Source organism: Patiria miniata, unplaced genomic scaffold (genome assembly GCF_015706575.1).
Source record: "Patiria miniata isolate m_02_andy unplaced genomic scaffold, ASM1570657v1 HiC_scaffold_5, whole genome shotgun sequence".
NCBI lineage: Eukaryota > Metazoa > Echinodermata > Asteroidea > Valvatida > Asterinidae > Patiria > Patiria miniata.
Genome location: NW_024037072.1, coordinates 15,205,158 through 15,229,822, shown reverse-complemented (window position 1 = coordinate 15,229,822; position 24,665 = coordinate 15,205,158). Strand labels below are relative to the sequence as shown.

At 38.3% G+C, this 24,665-nt stretch overlaps 1 protein-coding gene across 3 annotated transcripts in view; it reads left to right on the top strand.

Moving 5' to 3' along the window:
* The first annotated feature begins 19,523 nt into the window (after window positions 1-19,523).
* Window positions 19,524-24,665, top strand: part of LOC119741581 (myocyte-specific enhancer factor 2C-like) — a 57,207-nt gene continuing 52,065 nt past the window's right edge. For all 3 annotated transcript variants that reach the window (XR_005272751.1, XM_038217390.1, XM_038217387.1), the window contains exon 1: window positions 19,524-19,607. The gene's annotated coding sequence lies outside the window, so the exon portion shown is untranslated. The remainder of the gene's footprint in view (window positions 19,608-24,665) is intronic.

The window sequence follows — 24,665 nt, the reverse complement described above, 5'->3', positions numbered from 1 at the left end:
AGCTGTCAGCATAACCTGGCTTCAAATTTTTAATCATAAAGATAAGTTGGCTCAAGTCTCCATACAATGTGCATTTCGGGCACGTGCACAATAATTGTGCAAAGCTGCTGTAAACATTTGTATGCAATGTCAATGGTTTTACCTTCACCTTCAGCAGTGTTGAGAATTGTTGTACCATTACTGATTAACAGACAGTAATTAGTTTATTTACAACTTATCAATTTTATCGCGTCTCAAAAGCAAGACAGTCTGATAAGATACGTAGATCCCATGCTTTCACCACGTGATTGTGTTTTTTTCCTGAATTATTAGTAAATTTTTATCAGTCAAGGTAAGGTCCACTCAGTTGAACAACTTGGATCCCAAATATTATCTGTTAAGTTTTTCCGTTAATCTCCGCACAGACAAAAGGTGGAGATGCTACTATCAGTGCACCACGCCACAGTACAAAGCCCCAAGAAAGCCAAGGATGACTAAAATAGCCCCACCACGGTTATTTATAGGCCTCATTGAGGTGCCGGCCGGCTAAAAATAGCCCCCCTCCACTTCGCCCAGCTATATATGGTAAGCGGGGCTGTCGCAGCAGGAATCAGTCGATTACGCATGTCACTATAGGCAAACATTGAGGAAACAGAGCACCGCGGCACAAGCCCTGGGTTGACGTCACTAAGCTTGACTGCTGGGCCTCACACACACATACCCAACGCACGCACTCTCTATACACAGGCAGCAATCGCTCACAGTCACAGCTCCACTGTTGCAGATCGCTTGCAACAACAGGCCTCCGAATGGCAAGGGTTGAAACTTGGGGAAAAGACTCTTCAAAATGCAGCTATTCAGCGTAGAGCTATGGCAACCGTACACGTAATAGCCCCCTGCATACTCTCTGACACTGTTGCCCTCTGGGTTGTCACTGTTGAGCGCTCATAAAAGAAATGGCATTGTCCAAAAAAGTCCAGGTTCTTGTATGTATGTAAATTAAATACCTGTATATGGGAGCTGTGACCAAAATAACTTCAATGAATAATGAAAAGTTGTATTTCTAATTTTTTTTTCTGGGAACAAGAAGAAAAAAAAAAGGACTGGGCCACTGGGGCTTAGCAGAATGACGTCAACAGTTCAGCATTCTAGTCAAATATGGATCAGTTCACGATCCAGTTTTCTTTTTGTGTAAATTACACAATTATTTAGTGGCAAAAGTTGATTCGGGGAAAAAGCAAATTGAGGCCATAATTTAATAAATATTAACATGTAATGACCCAGAATGGGAAACTTATAGCTCTGTACATGTGGACGATGTCCTGATTTGCATTCTGCCTATCTTCAAGTATTTTTGCACGTAAGGTTATCTGAGTTTATTAACTTCAATCTTCAGCAGTCTCCTTCATGCATGCACATTCATTTTGGTAAGCCATATTCTGATTTGTGAAAACTTTCCTAATTTTAAATTTTTCTTTCAAATCAACATGTACATGTAGCTGTTAAATTTTAATCACCAGTTGAGCTCTTTGAAGCTTGAGTGGCTCCTTAACAGAAAACAATAACAGGCAGATTGAAAGTCGGTGAAAACATTGGTCAACAACATAAACATGTACAGGTCTTTAGAACTTACATACGGTACGGTACACACAACACAACTCATGCAAGAGTTACTTGTACATGTATGATGTATGGCAAACTCTAACACATGTGTAGATTCTCTAGTATGCAAATTTTTAAAGTCTTATTTACATACATGTGCAAGTTGTTTGTGTGTGTGTCTTACGTACATGTATTATGATCTTCAGGGTGTGACAGAGTAAAGTTTATCCAAACTCTGCATGAGGACACCCTCTGAGGAATTCCCTCCCGCCAGTCCAGGTATTCACACAAACAGGGCTCCAGGGAAGCCAGTGCTTGCCACCACACGGCGCGCTGACAAATGTTCGTACTCGCGCAAACCGTGCCCGGAATGTCCAGCCATTAAGCACTGTTGTCCCTACTCCCCATGCGGCGGAGTTGTTGGAATTTCGTCTTGACCCCCGTCAACCGTCTCAATTTTTTTTTTTTCGTTATACTGTGCGTTCTGATCTGGAGTAGTAAAGTAATATAAGTAGTTGGATGTGTTTAGTGTGTGTGAGTTAGAATGAAATGCTTGGAATTTTGTCATTGATGCTTCTCGCATGTTGTGTACTTGAAATTGAAGCACTGTTACTTAGGCCAAGAAAAATAAATGTTGTGTTTCCAATAACATTGCCAAAAAAATGAAGGGTTGGTAGGTAGGATTTTCCTTGGTGATACATACTTTTGTACCCAAAATATGTACATGTTTTTATACGAGAGAACAACTGGACAAGTAGATGCGTACTTGTAAGATGGTGCTTTATTGCACTCTTAAAAGTATTCTAGACCGGTATTTGGGTGATTTTGTTCTCTTCCAAAAAAACTAAAATATGTATCAATAAAATTCACCACAGAAACAAACTACATGTATGTATAACATTTTAAAAATAATAATACTAGAAAAAAATCAACTACTGACCCTAATCACCCTACAACCAAAATATTAGGATTGATTGGATTACTGGAAACAATACATTTTATTTTTTTGGCCTTGCACAGTAGGTGTACATATGTACACACACATTTTACATTATGTGTATATTACTGGTACATGTACAAAGTATGTACAATGTACAATGTACATGTGTGTACATGTATACAGATGAAGATGCTTGAATATGCCTTCGACTTCCTCAGCAATGTTGCTACTGCATTTTATAGTTATTAATTATGCCTTGGAAAGAAAGATAATGGCTTTGAAATGTAAACAGGATTATTTTCAACAATGTCGGCATGATAAAGTCATTGAGCGCTTGAAGTGAAAGTGTGAAACGGAATGTAAATATTGGCCATCTATTATCTCTAGCCTTAGATAAGGAGGTTGCAGCAGTATACATCTGCCAATAGTGGTACCTACAGTTTTAACTAAAAATATCCCTCCTATGCAAACGTACAATTTGTGCAAAGTTGTCCTTCAGTTAAAATCAGTCAAGTGCCTGTTTTTAACAGTTAAGAGCTCCCAGCCTACATGTACATACAGCAGGATTGACCGACTGTGACTGTTTATGTAACTTGATGCTTTGCCTGTACATGTAGGTGATTGATAAGCCAACTGTGCCTACCACTTGCCTGCTTGTGTCGGTTGACTGAATTTGACTAGTCACAGTGCTTGCTTGAATTATGATCTGACTGTTGGTGACTAGCCTGTGTAAAAGGCATGGCAGGGGAAGAGGATTTTTTTTTTGGGACTGTATGTGACTGTTCAGACAGCAGGAGGGTTAAGTTGCATTGACCGTTTTGCGTTGAGGTGGAGTTGAGGTGAACACCGTGGAGCCTGTAACTTGAGCAAGGACAGGCTGCCTGTCCTTGCTCAACTTATCAAGGTTGATACAAGAAACTCACAGCTTTGTGTTTGAAGTAAATGAATTGCTATGTTACCTTTGATAGAATTTTGATTGTCGCCGCATGATTACTAAAAAAAGTCAAACATACTATTTTCAAAATGGCAGGCGGAGGTGATTCAATGGCTGTTCTGTGACCAAACTGAAATCATACACAAACAGCCCTTGTAAAAGCATTGACATGTATTAGCCTCATCCAAGATATTTACATTACTATATGTGAAGGCTTGTGAAATCAATATGTTTAATGTGCAGCTGTACAATAGATTTATTGCATAAATCCAACGCATTGCATACCTTTTGTACTGTTCCTGAAATCAGCTGCAGGTGTATTACCCAGTGTAAAGAAAAGTTTATTGGTCAGCTTGTCCTAATTGAGGTTTGTGTCCTGAACTTTTAAATATTAAAAAGAAAAAGAAAAAAAAAACACATGAAGTTAATTTGGGGTCATTTTGACCCTTAAAAACTAACATTTTTGTTTTTATTTATTGTTCGACAATAGGACACCTTTCCTATCAAAATGTTACATTTGTTGACCTTTAAAACTTTGTTTACAATGTACATGGTTCTGGCATTCTGTTAACTTGAAATGAATTCTTTTGGCTGAAGAGACGCCACGGTATAATCCACGTGTTGTTGTTTTTGTTTGATTGCTGGCTAGAAAAACGCCAGTGGGCAGTGAGTGTTTATGCATAGTAGGTTTACACAATATGAGGGGCTCAAAAGAGAAAGTTGGAAAAGGTACAGAAATGTTAATTGATGCACACACGCTTGCCGGGCTTACAGGGTCTCGCTGTATAACAAACTCACACGGCCAAGGTGTCTGTTTACCAGCTTTCTCCACAGGTCCCAGATGAATGGATGCGTGACGTTGGCATTGAACTATAGAAGCTTCTATTCTGTTTGTCCCGGCCCCTTCGCCCTTCGAGCAAAAACACACACTCAGTCAACATCTTGTGACGAGTAAGGGGCTATATTGTACAGCGTAGCTAGACTTACTTACATATATCACGTGCGCTTGTTTTTGTGTTTTCGTGTGTTGCAAGCTTGAGCAAGATGCATGTAACAACGTACATCTGAAAAAGCTGACGACATGGTGTGTTAAGTGTCGTGATGTGCATAATAGTGCTTATTGAGCGTAGTGTTATTGAAATATACCATAACGCGACAATACACAGCATTTTCAACAATTTGACCTTAATTTGTGTTGCAATGGAATCGTAAAAGTAAAAGCCATTGACCTTATAAAGGACTGCAGATGTACTTTTTTGACCTTGCAATAGGTGCCTTATTCTACACATTCGGTTTCAATATGACTTTGAAAAGATATGAAATTAAAAAGTTATGTTATGAAAAAGAGATAAACTTATATAATTGTTGAACTATCTTGTTTTTCTCTCTGGATAATAAAGCATTTCAATTAAGTTCATTTGCAAAAACATTTTAGTGCAAATCTCGTTGTTTCACATTTGATAAATGCAGTATTTTTATTTTCATCACATTGTAAATACTCCGGCCACCTGACTGATACAGTGGATACAGATATGGTATGTTCATGTGAAGCTTACATTCCCTGCTATCCAACTGTATTCAGAAAGATATTTTGTGGCAATGTTGAACGCATCATGTACTAGTACATAACACACGTACATGTACATGTATGTACATAACACATGTACATGTATGTACTTGCAGTCGTGCATGTACATGTACGTACGCATTGCTCATCGCTAGTCAAGCATGTCGTTCCCCTAGGTTCACATCAGTACGGTTCCTGCAAAAAAAATTTAGGTCACGTAAAACTTTGAACAGTTGAAGGAATGGTTTGTAAAGGGTCATGTCCAGCATTGTTGCATTTGTCGCCCTCGTGTGAGCATGACGGCAGGCATCACAGTTGGAGGTATTGAACCCCACCCATAGAATAGTCCCAACAATAGATGGGACAGTCCCTACCATAGTTCAGACGACCCCGACTTATTGTTGGGATCATCTCAACTAAAATGGATATGGTCCCAACTTTAGCTAGGGAGTATACTATTATGGGAAAAGGTCTATCAAGGGCCGGGTTAAGTGTTCTGTAGGCCCTAGGCACCAGTGTTCCATAGGTCCTAGGCACTGGTGTTCCATAGGCCCTACTCTTCCCTAGGCACTGGCACCATTTGCACAAGCGCTGGACCCTTGCATTTCATGTTGATGCTAAAGTTAACACTAAGATGTACTAAAAGCAAGCCACCCCAAACTGGTAGCTCTACTGTACAATGTACTACATACATGTACATGTATGTATATTGGGTTCCCTCCCAGTTATTACAATGTATTACATGTATGTATTGGGTTCCCTCCCAGTTATTACAATGTATTACATGTTTTGGGTTCACTACCAGTTATTACAATGTATTACATATATTTGGTTCCCTACCAATTATTACATTGTATTACTCAGGTCAGCTACACTACTAAGCATTCCCAAAATTGAAAACTCAGAGAGAGAAGCCAAAACTGTTCATGTGTCTGCGTGGATTAGGGTTGTGGGTGTGTGTATTTTTTAGGCACACTGGTATTTTTAGGCACACTGGTATTTTCATATAAACTCTCAAATTATTTTGTCATAGACCCATAAACCCCTATATGCACAGTGCCTGCTGTGCCTATTGGATAATCCTGCCCTAGGTCTATCAGCCTGTAGAAGATAAACTACATGTAGCTTCATTCACTGTTGTTTCATCGATGCTAATCCCTTTGTCAATCTGCTGATGGTTTTCCAGCTGTCCGGCCTTGCCCTTGCTTACATGTACATGTATTGTTTTCGTTTTCATTTATTTTCATGTGTTTTTTTTTTTAAATCGAGGGGGAAGGTACGTGTAGGGAATGTTAAATCTGATGCATAATTGTCATTTCAATGAGAACAGGGATTTCTGCTGCTGGCCAGTTTAGGCATTTTAAATTAATGTTTGAATGAATTAGTCCTCTTGATTGTTCATCACAATCTTTTTGTTGCATTGCAGTGATAATATATGTTGTAGTGTTGCTTTATACGTAAACAACATCCCTTATGTGAATATTTGATTTGAATTTTATTTATTCCTTTTCAAAAGTCTGTGCACAGCACAATTGACTAAAAAAAGACTGTGCATTATTAAATAAATTATTGATTATTCATAGTTAAATGTAAAGTTTATTTATATTTTTTTTACCAGTGCAGCATGACTAGGATAATAAATTTATCTTCAAATTGATTAAATATCAAATTTATCTTGTTTACATGGATGCATGCACTGCGCCAACAATTGGTGTTTTAGTGCATGTGTGCACACATGTACTGTACAGTACATGTACATGTAGGATTAGTAGTGATGCATTATGCACAATATATCATCAAGCCTAGACCTCTATAAGAATTGGTTAATGCACATCGTGTTGCTCCTTTAAAGGGAATATACATCATTTGCTTTTGCTGTAATTTTCAGAAATGGATGGAATAGGGGAGTTGGAAATATATAGAAAGTATAGTTACACTGACTTTTTTGAGGTTTTGGGTTCGAAAATGCTTTAAAAACCAAGAAAAACAATCATTTTCCTGTAGTCTGGTTCCCTGACTCCATATAAGAAGAAACAGAGCAGTTTACAAACATTGAGGAATTGTAAGGTCAGGGAACCAGTCTAGCTGGCTTGTACCCGTTCATAGGTGTGTAATCGATTGCAAACAAGTGCGATGGTCAATTGGGGCCAGTATTTGAAAAAAAGCCAGTTTTTTTCCAACGCTGGTCGGCTGACCAGCGTTGGAAATTGATACAAAAATACCACTTTTCTTGAAAATGACAGTATACCATAATAATTACCAGGTGCCATGATTTTACAGGATGCTTTACACTGTCATTCACTAACAGTCCAGCAAGGTATTTCAAAATGATTTGGTAGTTTTATTTTTTGATGTTTGCAAATGTTGTATTTTCCCTTTAAGTATTGGGGACTGACGATACATGTGGGACTTAAGTTTGGTTGAAGATAAATTTTAATTTGTACATGACTATGTACAATGTACATCAGTGACCATCAGACAAACACTGCATTGTACACATTTTGTGTGAATTATATGTTATACCATAAAAAAATGAAACAAAGTAATTTTCTCAGTAGTGAATTTATCTTTTATGTCCGTTCCAATCTATTCTCCAAACTCCCACCCCTCTCCCCCTGACACATGGCTAACTATTTGGGTTCTGTTTGACCCATATTTTCAGGAATCGTTATCATCAGCATGCACTAATTACGATCAGACTCTGGACCATTGTGAGCCCTTTTTGGATATATCGATCCACAAATACTTGTGCAGTACTTCGAATGAGATACGCAATCTGACCTACATTGTAAGTCCAGATTGTCAAGAGTTTCTCATTTTTATCAAATTCATTTCAGGTCAAAATATTTTGTGAAGTTATTGGTCTAATTTATTCAGATTTCAAACTGGTTAAGTATTTTTTTTGTCGGGGGGGGGGGGGGGGGGGTTGCCGGATGCCCTTTCATACCCGGTACATGTAAATGTCATCTCTCAGAAGTCAGAACAAAGGAACATCTTGACAGACTAATGCTCCACAGCAGAACCAGTTTACAAGCATTCTTCTGTCTTTAATTGTTTGAGCAGTCACAAACAGTCAGAAATTCAATCCACTTTTACACAGGCTAGTCACCAACAATCAAATCATATTTCTTGTAGGCACTGTGTACAGTCAAATTTCATCAACAAACAAAAACAAGTAACTGGTAGGCACAGCTGGCTTTAATATTCTGTTTAAAACAATTGTTTGATTTGGGTTGCTTCGTTTCTGCTGAGTTGGCTTCCTTGAACTTGCCAGCCAGAGAGGGAGAGTTAAAAGCAGAAGTTTAACAATACAATAACTGCACATGAAGGTCTAAGAGGAAGCTCCATGAAACATGAATTTGTAAGATCCTTTTTGACCCAGCAAATTGCCCGCAGTTGATCTATAAATGCCCCCCCCAAAAAAAAAAAATTAACAAAAACTAAAACAAAACAAAAACAATTAATTAACAACAAAAATAAAACAAAAACTGAAAAATAATAGTGTGCTTACATTGTAAGGTGAAGGATGTGTGTGCTGACAAGAAACAAGATTTTTCATCGGTTTATCGTTTTTTTCTTCTTGACTTGAATGACACTCTGAAGTGTTTTAGTGTGGACCTTGACACCACCGATGGTGCTGTACATGTACGACACTCGTGACTGGGTAGATATTTGTAAAATTGTTACATTCCTGGTACAGGCAGCGGTGGAGGCATTTTGTGCGCACTTGTTGCTGTTGAGGGTATGTCTCTTGAGCTCATAAAATCAGGTGAGATTATTTTTAGTACGGGACATGCATTATTTTCAGTTACATAAGTTTGGGCTGTTGTCGTCATTATACGTACCGGTACTTTGATCTGACTGAGTATGTGCCTACATGTACATGGAAGCTGCCGAAGTCACTTCCCATTGTGCATGTGACTACAGCCCTTTTCACACTAGAGCCTCTCAACCCGGGTTGAACGCAACCCTGGGCGAACCCTGTGCCGCCCGGGTTGAGTTTTTTAACCCTACATCGTTTCACACTTGTTTCATGAAAATCAAGCTTGTCATGCTCAGTTACTACTGTTTTGAACCCTGGCAAGAATTTCAACCCGGGTTGAAAATCTCAACCCTGGTCTAGAGCAGGGTTGAGTTCAACCCGGAGTGAGTCAATCTCCGGGTTGATGCAGGATTGACGCAGGGTTGAAATTCTTCAAGTGTGAAACTATGCATGTTTTCCACCCTGCGTCAACCCGCGTCAACCCGAAATTTGTCTAGTGTGAAAAGGGCTTACTAGTCCTAGCTGCAAGTACATGTAATTCTGGCGCGGCCTCAGCAACAAAAACTACTGTGCATATTTGTCATGTCCGTGTATGTACATTGTGTGGGTTAAAAAGTGAAGTCTTTGATTTATTTTGTTTAAATGATCATGTATTTTTAGTTTTGTTCAGAATATTTTGGTCTTGGTTTCTGAACAAAACCACAAAATATTCTGCACATTCTAACATGCATTTACACATATTGCATCATAAAAACACCAATTTAATGTGCACGGATACATATGTGTAACATGGTCAGTCATTACGTACCGTATGTTTCCGGGGAGAATGGTAGAAACTTGAATTTATTCCTGTTTTGCGTGTGTGTGCCATTTTGTGCTAACAAGTGATTTTGGCAGCGTTAGAGGAAACGATATCCCACCGTGGAATAAACTAACTTGATGTTTGAACTCCCCAAACTCAGTTGAGTCATTGGTTGGCCATTTTTCATTGCCTTACCGGTAGTTGTCGCGTTTGCCAGCTCAGTGTTATTTCCCTCCTTTTTCGTAAGGAAAGGGGGAGGGGAAACTGGAAAGAGTTGTCCATCATTGACAAGTAAAGCCCTGTACATTTTGAATCTGTGTTTGTCACATACAGTACATGTATACATACATGTTGGTCCTACACTTTTGTTCAAAGAAATATGCAAGGTGTGGATTGAAATGTTGGGAGGGGATCAGGATTGCACAGATTGTACCGGATAGCTGACTCAAAGGTATTGCAGAGTTGTAATCGATTCATCACAAGGCAATTACAAGTCATCACAATGCGATCACAAGTCATCGCAAGGCAATCACAAGTTAGCACAAGGCAATCACAAGTCATCCAGTCACAAGTCAAGTGACAAGCTGTTCAAGTAAACTGTGACAAAGACAATCCTTTTTCATCGTTTGTATCCTGTTACTTTAATTGTGACTTGACTTGCGAGTGACTCGAGATACATATGGCTTGTGATTGACTTGAGATATGGCTTGCAATTGACTTGAGATAAATGTGTATGGCATGTGATTGACTTAAGATATGGCCTGTGATTGACTTGAGATATGGCTTGTGATTGACTTTGAGATATGGCTCTTGATTGACTTGAGATATGGCTTGTGATTGACTTGAGATATGGCTTGTGATTGACCTGGGATATGGCTTGTGATTGACTTGGGATATGGCTTGTGATCGACTTGGGATATTGGCTTGTGACTGACTGGAGATATGGCTTGTGATTGTCTTGATTAACAATAAACAGTATTGTACACATATTTTGCAAGTGATGTACAATGGTGTAAGCCCTTAACTTTAACCTTCATTACAAATACAATTTTGACCACCTTTTGAAAGTTTTGTACAAATCAGCCAACATTTACAGACCAATAAAATCTTGCACCACTTCCCCACAAATAATGTTGCATTTACACATAGGCCCCTATTCCAAGCAATTTTAAAGCAAAAGTAAATAATGAAGTTTTTGTCTTTGGCCATAAGAGATTGTTCATTGCGCCCTGTGTGTAAACCACTTCAACAGGCAGGATATGGAGTTGGATAGAGTTAATTCTAAGTGAGATTTTGTTTTTTGCAGTGTCATGCACACATATAGTCATGTGGCTTTTTCGTATTCAAAAACTATTCATGTGACTTTTCTTTTTAGCATTTACGTAATTGGGACACAAACAGGAAACTTGAACAAATTGGAATTCCCTGAACAAACACCCATGTGTCTGTGAATCCTCTTTGATACAAAAGACAAAAATTAGTAATTCCGTGTACAAAAATGGTAATAGTTTGTGTACATTTTCAAATTTTGAGTTTGATTTTGATCAATTTCAGGTTAGTGTGGGAGGGGAAAGTGAAGCACTTGTAATCAAAACCAGAAAAAATAAAGGGGAAATTTTTAGAAGTTTTTGTGTACCTCACTTTGTAATTTTTTAAAATAAGATAACAATCAGATTGTATTTTGGTGTCTTTGTGAGCTATTTAATGTTGCTTTTACAAAGTCAAACAATGTAATAAACTTGAAATTTAATCTGATGGACATCACATTCTTGTATAGTTATACAGTTTAGGAACATCTGCAAATTTGGTAAGTCCGAAAAACAATTGTAAACGGCCACTTTACATTACATGTTCATGCGTGATTTGAGAGCTGTGATAAATATTATCCCTAATTTTTCAAGATTTTAAATATTTAAAAATCTGTGAAATATGTCAATTATCAACTAGTCAGCTACCTCAAATACATGTACCCTGTATACATATTGATACATGTACATGGTATTCATAATTTTTATAACCTCAATGTTAGAAGTTGAAATAATTGAATAAATTATTCGAAAAAAATGCACAGCACTACAAAAGTTTTACATTACAGCAGTCAACTCTTAATTTTGAAATTACTAACGTTCACAGCTGTAATTGGGAATCAGAATCTGTGTGTACATTGAGAGTAATTTCCTATCAATGCATTACGGGAGTGCACTTTAATAGTGATGTGACGTGTGATATGACGTGACTGTAAAATTGATTAGGACGTTGACGTTGTGTTTGTTTTTTTAGAAAAACAATTTTCTTTTCTTTTTTTAATTCAGCAGAAGCTAGGTATGAATGCCTACAAACATCAATGTTTTGTACTTGTAGCCAATTCTTATACAAATTTGTTTGGTTTTGATGGTAAAAGGAGGATTCAGGTCCAGCTTTTGGATTCTGTTTCAGCTTTTGGATTCTGTTTGATGTTAATCTTTAGAAAAAAAACACAAAGGGGATCAGGGCCAGAGACATATCCTTTGCAGTGTATTAGGAGTTTAGGACAGGGAGAGGGAAGTACATGGATTTGCATTTTGCAGATTAAAATTCAGTCTTTTTTTCATCAGGTTTTATATTGCAAACAATTCAAACTAATCACTCCAGCCAAAAAAAGCATAGTGAGATAAAAAATTATGCGAGCTGTGTAGAAAAGTTATCTTTGGGGTAATTGATTTCTCCGTGGAGTACAGTGCACATGTAGCGCGGTACTGTGTGAGGACAAATTCCTCAGCAGTACAAAACATGATTGTTTTCTCATTCTTATCGCCAACGAGATAAGCAACATGAGTTCTGGTGGCTCGTTACTGCCCACATACAGGGCACTTTCAGTTTGCGAACCAGTGTTTTTGAGAAGGGCTGGTTTATTACGGTGATGATGAAACTGGCGATGAAAAAGGTGGAAAACCTGCCAATAGCACGTAATATCAATCAAAAGTCTGTCCATTTGAGTCGGTAAGCTTGGCGGCTAGGCCTGTGAACAAACACTGTTGGTTTTCGATAGATTTGGGGGAACCTTATAGGGCTGGTTGTCAGACTGTGGACAGTGACTTGTGAGGCATCCTCAGTGCATTTAGATACCTACACTTTAGGGTAGGTATCTGAAAACTCCAAGGGTCTATTATTTTAGTACACATAAAAGGATCACTTCACTAGTAAATAGCCGTAAGCTTTTATTTGTTTGGCCCACAACAGCCTGTTGATAGTTCCACGGACTTTGGCAAGCACATGATTTATGACAAAGAATGACTTTATCTGTACATGTACACGAAGTTGAGGAACATTTATCCATAGTTCATTTTTTTGTATGTGTACAGGGTGCAACTGGCTTCAAAAACTAATGCAAGCATGCTTATGCTGAAAAGGTTGAAGTGATAAGATCTGTGATATATCTGGCGGGTGCACATTTAAATTACAATAACATAAATCACATATCAAAGAGTTTTTAAAGAGTTTTGGAATAAGATTTATCTACATGTAAGCTTGAAAAAACAAACATGGCATATTGAATTGTATCCAGTATGTTCCCAATTTTGAGGTTGAGCCAATGTGTCAGCAGAATCCAACATGTCTGTCACAAAAAACCCAAATCTTGTAAAGTGTACAAATTAGGGATTTCTTCAGACGTTAAGAAAATGTGGTTGGACAATCGTGAAATTGAGTGTTATTTCTGTACAGGTGTCATTAAAACTTCTGACAGTTTGACCCAAGGAACAACAGTCACAATGTGCACTCGGTGGGTGAATGGTATCATTATACTTGGACCAGTCTTGTCAACAGAGGGCCTCCTCTATGCATCATTGCATCAGTACATGTGCAGGCTTTAGTCAATAGTCCTTTATCATGCTGCCACCATTTCAGTCATGTTCCCTGTGTCCAATAACAGTACTGAATGATAATGTTTTTTGTGAAAAAAGGAACCAGACTATTTTTCCTTCCAGTCTCGCTTTGGTTACGTTGATTTGAATGGGGAACAAAAATCAAGTTGCCCGCAACATGATAATGGTCTATTGGTGTTGAGAGACACAGAGAGAACTTCCGTGTATTTCCATTAGTTCCTATGGTTTCCCCTATTTTCCCTAATGAGGATTCTAGGCTTTCCCATTGTTGTACCAATGTACTAATGGGTTTTGCCCTTGGATATTCATGAAGTAAATATGTAGATTTCTTGTTAACAAAAAAACAAAAAAATTGCTGACAAAAGTATTTAGGTTTTTTCTGCACTCCGTTCGGTTGTTTAAGTTTCAAATTCCTCGCAACATTTCCTGTCGGTGATTTCATTCCGTGTGATTTCACTTCCAATTGCTGACTGCAGTCATCACCATTATTTCTGGTCAGCCACAAGAGGAAACAGGGCGTGTGTTGTAGGCGCTAACTCTTTCCGCTCGGAGCGTACAGCTGTTGAGCCAAGCCGAACAAGAGAGTAAAAAGACATCATTGCTAAAAATTTACCGTGCGTGCTAGTGCTTGTTCACTCCCTTCAAAGCAACCCCCACTCCCTTTTTTTTTTTACGTAAATTTGCTTTCATATTGCAAAACAAACTCGGATTGCGTTGGAAAAATAAGGGGGAAAAAAGCCATGAGTCAGGATGATACGGCTGGACTCGGCGGGCAGGAAAGGCCCCATTAGCCCCATAGGAAGATCAAGTCAGGGAACGCTGGGCCACAGACGTTGAAGGGGGGGGGGGGGGTTACTGCCTGGGCTGGCTTCCTGGAGACCGAGGTAGGGTTCGTTAACTTGGCCTGAGTCGTGAGGAAATTCACTCCACGTACATCCTGGCACGGAGGCTTGGCTCGGCTCGGCTCGAGTCTTTTTCCTTGTCGTCAGAACTTAAGCGGAGTTCATTTTGAAGATGGCTTTCAAAGTGATAGCTGCAATTTGTGCTACATGTGCAATGTGCATATTATGCTGCTGCAGTTGAATTGGTTATTTCTTAAAGAAAGGAGTTTTCTAATTTTTTTATCAGTGTTTAATGACACAAACAAGTCAACATTGACACACAAGTTAAAAGAATGTATGTGCACCATACATGGGTGTTATTATTTGTTGGATTGTTGACTGTTTACAGCTAGTAGAAGTATAACAACTTTTCAGCTTTCCTGACTTTTGGCTGACTTTTTACCAGGTCCTAACTGGAGTCACAAAACTTTCCATTCCAAGAAGAATTTTCAATATTTCACTTCAGATCTTTTGCTTTGGGCGTAGCTTGTTCCAGTGCCTTTGTAAGATTTTGGCCTTGAAACTGTGACTTGACATTGAAAATGTGGATTTGAAAAAGGGGTTTTATTTGAAAAATGCAAAAGAAACAACAAAAAAGACTGGGACTTTAAAGACTCTTGACTTGCAAATTAGAGTGTAATTGTTGGCGTACTTTTTGGAAAGAAAGAATTTCCCCGAAGATTTCCTCTGAAATTTGTACTCTTGTCCTGGAACAATGGACACTAATTAGCCTTAAATCTAGATCTAGCCTACTGGGCTTTCACCAAGGGACAAATTGTGATTTTTTTAGGAAAAAAAAGTAGTTATTGGCTGCAATAGAGGTTTTGCTTACTGGTCTTTGCTTGGAGATCGTAACTGAAATTGGAATTCATTCTTGTTTATATTTTGGAGAGAAAATCCCAGAGGATTTGTCCTCTGTAGAAAGAGTCAGTCATTTCCAGTTTGTTTCAAACATTTTAATTTCACGCAGACTGCTGGGAAATCAAGTATCCCTGAAGATTTGTCACGATTAGTAAAAAATAAATCACCTCTTCCACAAACGAATTCCGTAATTGAATTTCTCAGACTAAATACATGCATGCACATGTACATGTACATGTATGTATATCGTACTACATGGTTGAAGTAGGGTGTATGCGACTTCAAGCTCTGGCAGTAATTTTCAAAAATTGATGGATTAGGGGGTTAGTATTTCATAGCAACATTACACTGACCTGTTCAAAGTTTTGTGTTCAAAGGAAAACCACGAAACAAAATGTTGTTCTTGTAGTCTGGTTCCCAGACCCTACTTCGGATGAAATGGAGCAATTTATAGATTTTGGGGAATTGTCAGGTCAGGGAACCAGACTAGCCGATTGCAAAAAAAAATGTGGACTAACTAAATTTGGTAAATTGGGCACAGTATTTGAAGAAGAAAAAAAATCAGTTTCTTTCCAACGATGGTAGGCTGACCATCATTGGAAATTGATACAAAATGTGCGCTTTTCTTGAAAATGACAGCACACTGAGTGCCATGATTACACAGGATGCTTGAGACTATTATTCTCTTACAGTCAAGTAAGGTTTTTCATAATAATTTGGTGGTTTTGTTTTTTTATGTTTGCAAATGTTGTATATTACCTTTAAGGTGTTGCATTAAAAAAAAAAAAAAAAAAAACCAGACAGACACTGTACCAGTATGTCACTCAGTGGCATGAACTCTTCCACCCACAAATGGACATATCATCAATACAACCGTTCTTTCCTCCAAGCGGCTATTCAAGTATGGAAATCTAGACCAGAGAACCTTGTACATGTACGTTGATGTGCCTTACAAAGTGGCAGCAAGAACAGTTTTGTACCAGGGTACCTCATCTCAACAATATTAGACATTACCACATTACGCCAATTTATAACTGTGATGCTTATGTTTGTGTTATCTCTTCTGTCTGGTTGTTTTTCAATGTATTTATTTCATTTATTTATTATCTTTTGCTATTAGCCTTCAGTTGTATAGATCTGCGCTAAATCTACGTTTGGATTTATCCGTAAATAAAAAGAAATATATTAACATACATGTACATGTGGACAAAAGCAAGGCTTACATTAAAATACAACTGGAGTCAGTTGGCTGTAGATAAAAAATATTTTGGCCTTATGGTTTAGGAACAATAAAAAAAAATTGCTGATTTTCAAAAGCACCTGTGCGTTACTTATGATTGTCCGCAACATGCTCGTGTAATGTACATTGTACATGCACATACCAGTATTATACAGTACACGTACTTAACGGATCTCCAAAGTCTGATCTGCTGAAAAATCCAATCTGCATTCTAATTGAAGGAAAAATCCCCCAACTAAGTAATACTTTGCTTGAGATGCAGTGGGTTTTAACTGTCTAAATATAGACGACTTTCTAATCCAACCCGGACTGCAGATGATTTTGTGAGACTTTTGCTTTCTATATTTAGATTGAGGGAAGAAAAATGAAGCTTTCCTTTTCAATGAGTTCCTGTGTGGTAATTTGGCGGATGTTGTCAAATCATGGTGTTTGGAACGAAGCTTTGGGACCAAACGTGTATGCCCTTGCAGCTTTTTTTTTGTCTTGATCATTTTGTTTTGATGTACTGCATTTACAGTTTTTTTTTAAATTTTGTAGTGGCTTCAAAATAGAAATGCACATAGAGACGTTAAAGATACTGCTCTTTGTTTAAAATTGTTGCTCAGTTTCCAAAAACAAATTTTGATATTGATAATGAATTTGGACCTTTGAATGTTTTATTAAATTTTATTTTATTTTTGTGTGTCTAACACTGCAACACTCTGAAAACAAAAGGCTTTTATTTGGGATTGCTTTGCGTACATACAAACAATCTGCCCTGTGAGTAGACGGGTTTTCACCTGATGAACGGGGTAATAATTATAAAGCGCTTTGAGATTGTTGATACGATGGAAAGCGCTATATAAGCACAATTATTATTATTATTATTATTATTATTGTTATTATGTAGATCTGATCCTAAAAGGAGTCAGAACCAGACTACCACTGCAAGAACTGAATTAACGTTGTGTAGCAAATGGTTTGAAATTTGGGGAAAAATCTTTAACTATTAATGTGGGTCAACTTTTTTTCGGGAGATGTCTCATTCAAAAAACGTCTCATTCAAAAGTAGCGATTAACTTTTGTATTATTAGAGAAATACAACAATTTTTAAGAGCGGTGTGTGTAAAAACCTTTCTGTGGTTTAGGGTACATACATTGTTCATTGAATTCAAGTTTGTATTGCCAGCTAACATTTTAGACTTTTGCCTGCTTTCTTTTTCTTTTGGCAACACCTTTTGCCTCAAAATGGCACATTTACACGACACCCTTAATAGTATGTAAAACAGATATTCAATTTGTTTTGGAGTATTGTTGACTATTGATTTTAAATCTTGTCTAAACTTGCCCCCTCCCTCTTTTTATAACATTTTTAAGTAATTCTCTTCGTTTGCAATACTTGCACTCCAAACAGTATGGCAAAAACTTTTAGCTATGGTATGATGTAGGTCGTAGGATGCCATGTATTTTAGTGGGCTGCAAGATTTCCCCCATTATAATTTTTTTGTATTAACAGTTTACTAAAAAAAGTCAAGATATTTCTTTATGATATGCAAGAAAAACATTTGGAGGTGCGAGGACCTTATTTGGCCTTTTTAGGGTTTTTCCCATTTTTTCCTTTCTTTTCAAATTGTGAATGGTAGGATAACATAACCCCATAGTCGGTCGCACATGCACTCGCTCCAGTGCAGTGTCACCAAGGCCATTCTGAGGTTGTCGCAGCAGATGACGTAAATCCTGGAAAGCGAAAGTTAACTTTCATAAAGGTGAAATCCCATGGCAGTTTCCTGGGAGATGTCAGTCTGCATTAGAGTGTTTGGGAGGTACGGGGAGATGGGGTTAGGAAGGGGGTGGTACTGTCCTTCTTAGGGATGTTGTTGAACTGCAAGTTCGTGGCCTGGTTTTGAAAAAAAAAAAATAAGACGAACTGGCTGAGGTTTGTAGGCCGCCAGCATGGAGCCATAATGCACGTGGATGACGTAGGCATCATATATAATAGATACATTTCCCCCCCCCTTTTTTTTTTTGCCAGTTGTTTTCAAATGAGAAAATTTGGCCTCGTGTTTGTCAGTTAAAACTTCATGACCGTTCTCGACAAGACTACCCTACATGATTGACAAGGGGTCTAGTTTTTGCAATGTCACCACACAAATTATAATATTAGTAAAGACAAAGAGGGCAGAAATGTTTGGTGTTTTTTGGAAATTACACATACATTTCAAGTCAGTTGCTAGTTTCAATACTGTGAAATAATTGCATGATAATGTAAGTGGCCATTGTACAGAAAACCGGCCTAATTCAGTTGAATTGAGTGACTTCCATTTTTTAAAGATTGATGATGTTTTAACTGGTTAAATACCGGAGGCACAGTACTTGCATGGTTGAGTGTATTTCAATAACAATACACAAACTTGTGAGCACCTGTTACATCAATTGACATACAAATAAATTGAACCTAAATGCCCCTGTTGTTGCTCAAGTTTAAACTTATAAGCTCCATCAACTTGCAAATGAATAAAGTTGTTATCGTCAACATGCGTTGAATAACTTTGACCTCCACAGACAAACTTACTTGGGAGTCATGTCATGAGTACATGATTAGAGCATGCAGCAGACGCATTCTAAATGGGCATTTGCTTTTAACAGCAACATTTAGAGTTGAAGTACGACATTAGAAGTGTGAAACTAAAGTCAGTTTATGCTGCACGGTACCTTAATGCCACAAAATCACAAAATCCTGGCATGGTTTCAGAAAAAGCGGAGACTTCAGCCATATCATCAAAAAATCAGCTACCGAGGTATCTTGTTTCTGAATACGGTCTTGCATTCTGATCCATCCGTGGTGAAATAGAGCCTGGTGTTCAAGTGGAAACATGATCTGGTTTGTAAATTCCAGCATGTACCATCACAATATTACTCAATTCGCCAATAAAAAACGAAAGTGATTCATGTTACACCTTTGTTGGGCAATTTTTATTTATTGCTTGTATAAGTGTCTGTGATTCTGAGACACTACCCGCACGTTTGAATTTGGAAGACTTCAGCGCCTGGGTAATGTAATGTGATATGTTGCTGGTATTAGTGTCACAAGCGTCTGCTCTAAATTTTTGGTTCAAATTTTGTTCTTTCCTCAGACAATTTTGAGGACTACTCAGCGGAAGTCCACAAGGATCTGATCCAGAGAGGCGTTGATAAGGTACGTATCCAGCCCTTGGGGCTTAGACGGTGCATGTTCATTCAGGTGTAAATGTCCATCGAACCCTGTTAAATTCATCTTGCAGGCGTGTGACGTTTGCTTTTTCAGCATTTTATTTACCTCACCAGTAAGAACCCACCACCTAATTCAATACTTCCTACAAATTATGCCACTGTCGTGGTGCACCTCCCCCACTTACCAGATAGCTTGACGTCACCTGCACCGGTACTCCTGTGGAGATCGCTCGTTGAGACATACAAACGGGATGCCCAGGTTGTTTGGAGGAGAGAGTAGAGTGAACTCATTGATCCCCCGGCCCTCCATTTTCGGTAGACTTCCGGGATATATTACAAGAACGCGAGGGGGGAAAAAACGCAGCCTTTTTCACGGGCTTGGGTTACATAGCCATTATACCATCGCCCGTGTTAGGGGATTTGCGGTTTATAATGAAATTCCAATAGATCTGGTCGGGGAAAGTCCTCTCGCGCCAGGTTTGAGGACAGGGTAATCTTTCCCGCTCGCCCCTTAGCACGTTCCCAGTGGTGTCTTTGCCATCGCGCTGCTCGTACGAAATCTTCCAATTTATGCCGCAGTTTGCTCTCTCTGTAAGGCAATTTGGTTAGAGGATCACTGGAGGATCAGGCATCGTACGCAGGGTCATTGGTGCATTTGGAGGCCCGGCTTTGAATGTGATACACGAGCAACTGCTGGATTGAGAATGAAATACAGTCGTAAACCGTCATTTAGTTCGAGATTATGGCCGGGCAAATACCCCCAAAAGGTCAAATCACGTCAGTTCCTCTTAAAGCACTTTCTTGAGCTAAGCTTACAGGGACTGGGGTATCCGCTTCTATTGCAGTCAAAATTCAACTTGATAGGCATTCAGATTTTAATGTCCAAACATCCTTCCATTTTATTACTCTTATCATGGTTAATTTTATTTTAACCAATAAATAAAGTTTCAGTCATTGGCCATTGTAGAAAAACAGCAAGAACATACATGTCCATGTTGACCAGATTCTAAAGACCGACTTATTTACACCTTATTTGGATACTTCCTGAGGTGAAACTCCCTTGTTCAGTGGAGAAGGTAGTCTCTATTTTTGTCGCATTTCGTGCGTAACTTCAAATGCCCGTTTACAAGTGTTTTAGCATGCAGGGTTCTTGGAGGCCCTCATGGTATGCATTTACGTCTTGTGAACTTTAAAAGGCAAAAAGAAAAAATCCGGGGGAAAGGGTGAGCAGAAAATTCTTCTCGGGCGGCACTCCCAGGGTCAGAGTACCGTGGGAACAGCAGTGCACGCACAATTTGCAGTCCGCCTTGACCAGAACAACTTCCCCTTGTTGAGCTGCCCAACCGTCAAGAGGATTTGCAGGGATAAAAAATGGCGCAGTTGCGTCACAAGCCACTATAGATGTAGCCTCTCGCTGGCCATAGTAACGTACTGTGCAGTGTAGCAGTACAGGGATGTCAAAATGTGACTTCAGATAAGCCTTACAGACAGCTTTCTAGAATTCTAGTTGGGGAAGTGGAGTTGGCATAGGGTGCATTTATGATTGGAAACCAGACAATTACCATATTTATCTGAAATCTGGTGTGCCAAACAAATATTAAAGGAAATTGGAACCAGCATGTGATACATGTAGTTGAAAATTGACTGCGCTCACTCATTTTTTGAAGGGCGCAATTTTGCTTAATTTCACTTTCAGGTGTCGGATTAAATTCATTCCCGCCCAGTTTTTTTGTTTGTTTAAGAAAGTAGCGTTTAGTATCCCCATAAATTAACTGTAACCGGAAGTTAATCTTGCCAGTGATACATGAAATTAATTGGAAATTTTAATCAGAAGAAAAAAGAAAAGTTCCATGCCTCTTTTAGCACTTACATTTTGTATTATGACCAGCATTCTGTGCTAACAACACTGGTAATGCGTTGCATTGTTACATCATAAAGGAAGGAACACAATGCTTCAAAAGGAGAAAAACTACAGGATGACTATGTCATATCTGTACGTGCATGTGGGTCATTCCATACATTAGGGGTCCAATTTTTTTCTCGTGTGTCTGTTACATATGGTATAAGATGTTGTACATTTAGGATGCATTTTTTAGTGCCTTCTACATGTACCTCTGAGAGTGATTACATGTGTGTAAAAGCAAAGTACCGGTACATGTGCCTGCCAAACAAATATAAAATAGTTTGAAGTCAATTTGGATGATACTTATATGGCAAATGAAACAGGTCAGTCTAACAGGGACACACAAAATGTCACATTTTAGGACCCTCAATTTATGGAAGGACCCATGAATGCAAACAACCCAAATTCCGTATCCATAGCTCTATGGTGTAACCCATGAAATGTACTTGTTGCTGTCACAAACTTGTAGACCTGTATACATGCACATTTACCTGAGATTCTCCACTCATGGTGAGCAGAGCCATGTAAGACCAAATGCATACATACTGAGAATTCTCACACGCATTTGTAAACATTTTGCAAGTCAACCCAGTTTCTTAATTGTGTCACACTCGTACAATACAAGCAGTATTACCAGTCTGTAAATCCACTACTACATGTAGTTCAGGGATCGCCCTGCTTATTTTTATCCCCCTTGTTCATCCGCATGTACAGTAATAAGACGTAACCACCTGTTTTTATAAGAATAGATTTGCTGGTAGTGGTGCCGGACATCTACACTGTGGCGCCGGACATCTACACTGTGGCAACAGTTTTATAGACACTATACCGTTCATGCGTAACTTTCATGCATACTTACACGGATATATGCTTTTATTTTTCAAAGTACAAGAGCAGTGCTAATAAAGTTTCATTGATGTAATAATATACAATGTTTAGTATCCGTTTCGTAATACATACGTGTACAACTGTAGATGTGCTGTTTGCCTGGTGTGGAGTTTGGCTCTTTGTCAATTGAACTAAAAAGTAATATCAATTAAACTATCAAAGGGCGTTTCTTCAGAAATTGAAACTAAATTAATTTTTGGAGAAAAAAGTTTTCATGTGATGTAATACAAATGATTATTGTTCACTAAAGTGTTGCTAGTTAGTAAAGATGCAAATTTCTCAAGATGTTGCATAAGTTGGCCTTGCCATGCATAAATTAGCATAAACTTAATTACAAAATGTTACACATGTGACCGATCAAAATGTCACACACGTGACCACAGAACAATTCCCATTCAGTAAAACTAAAGCAGAACCTGGTGTACATTGTTTATTGTACTCTGTAAATCACAAAAGACTAGTCTGGCTCTAAAATTAGTATGGGTGTGTGTGTCCTTAGAACTTTGGAGAAAAGTGTGAATTTCCGATTTGGGCCCGATAACATTTTTACGTCTGAGGTCACAAACTTTGATGACCCCTCCCAATATTCTAACACAATTTGTGAAAGTAAAAACTATACTCTTAGGTAGGGAGTGATTAGTACTAACCTGATATAATCAGTGAAAGAAATATGTCAGATGTAGTTAACAAGGGGTAAAGCTAAAAAAAAATCAGACGAGCCCAATTTTATGTCGCACAGTGACCACAGAATGGCCTCAAAGGGGACTGATAAAGGGCTTATATTTTACAAAAAGTAATGATATTATTGAAGGGGTTTGGGCACTTTATTGCATTTTTTTTAGAGCAAAAATTGTTTAACTAATTCAGCAGCATTAGCTACATTTGTGGCACGGTAGCTAACCCATGCATTCATATTTGCATGTCTTTACAACATGAACTCTTTTCATGTACATTGAACCTGTACTGCACAATAATGTGCATCGAATATAAGATGTGCATGCGGTCAACATGTACATTACTTGTATGATATGCACCTGTAAAATACACTGGATTACAACAATTCTAACAACATTCTGAAAAATGATTCATCCATGGTGAGACACCAGTACTCTCAAAGCATCTATACCAATACATGCTTAAATTACTATTAGTGAGATAAGAAATTTGAAAGTTCTTTCAGTTTCGGATTTCAAACACCTGTCAACTCGTTAAAACAGATGTGCAATCATTTAGATTGTACATGTTATGCGTACATTAACCCTTACTCTCTGAGGGTAGTTTACTGCATGTCAGTTGGTTATGCCAATGCCCTCCAGCTGCAGTTATTTGGCAGATTACAAGTCTTAACAGTGAAGGCTCCAATTGGCAGGAGTTGGAGGCCCTGGAGGGTGCCTGATACTGACCAGCTGGGGGCACTCACTTTGTTATCAGAGGACTCTCATTGTTCTCTGTGGCATGTATTGGAGTGCCTGTCCAGTTACCCTTGAAATGACATGGCAGATATTGGAGGGCCATGCAAAAAACATAGGAGATTTTCTTAAGACACATATTGGCATGCGTTGGAGGGTCTAGTAGGGTAAGGGTTAAAACATGCAATACTAACCCTATTTTTGGCTGTGATATCCCCAAAAATATGTATTTTTAGATTAATTTGAATAAATTGTGGCCAAGACGAAAATAACCAACAGATAAGGTACATGTTTACATGTATACACATACTGTACATGTACGTATGTATGAATAATTCTCAATTTCGAAAGGACATGTACATGTACATGATGTTTAATGCATGACAAGAGTACATACATGTACGTGTATGTTGCGTAGTCAAGTTTCTTGTTGCATTTCTTTTCTCCTCTTTTAATTATTTGTTTCTCAGTTTTTTATTTTAATTTTAAATACAGTCACAGCCAAAGTAGCCCAAATAACACTGTTCCTTTTAAGCCTTATTTAAGGCCCCCAAAAAAGTCTCCCGTTTCTGGTATGCGCACGCGTCGCCGTAGCCATGCGCGTGGCAAAATGAAACATTTTTTTTTCAATGTAAGATGATGTCTAAAAACTGCCAAACTCACTGGGTTGACTGGAATCCTGCTGTTTCACAATTTTAACGTGTTTTTAGATGGGGTTACGATCGAGTATAAGCTTTATGTGGCCTCTCTGGACTCCCATATGATTTGCATCAAATTTAGTCGGGCACCATTTGCAGTCATCAGCCAACATTTGAAGAAGAAAAAAGTTTTAAAAAAAAGCCGC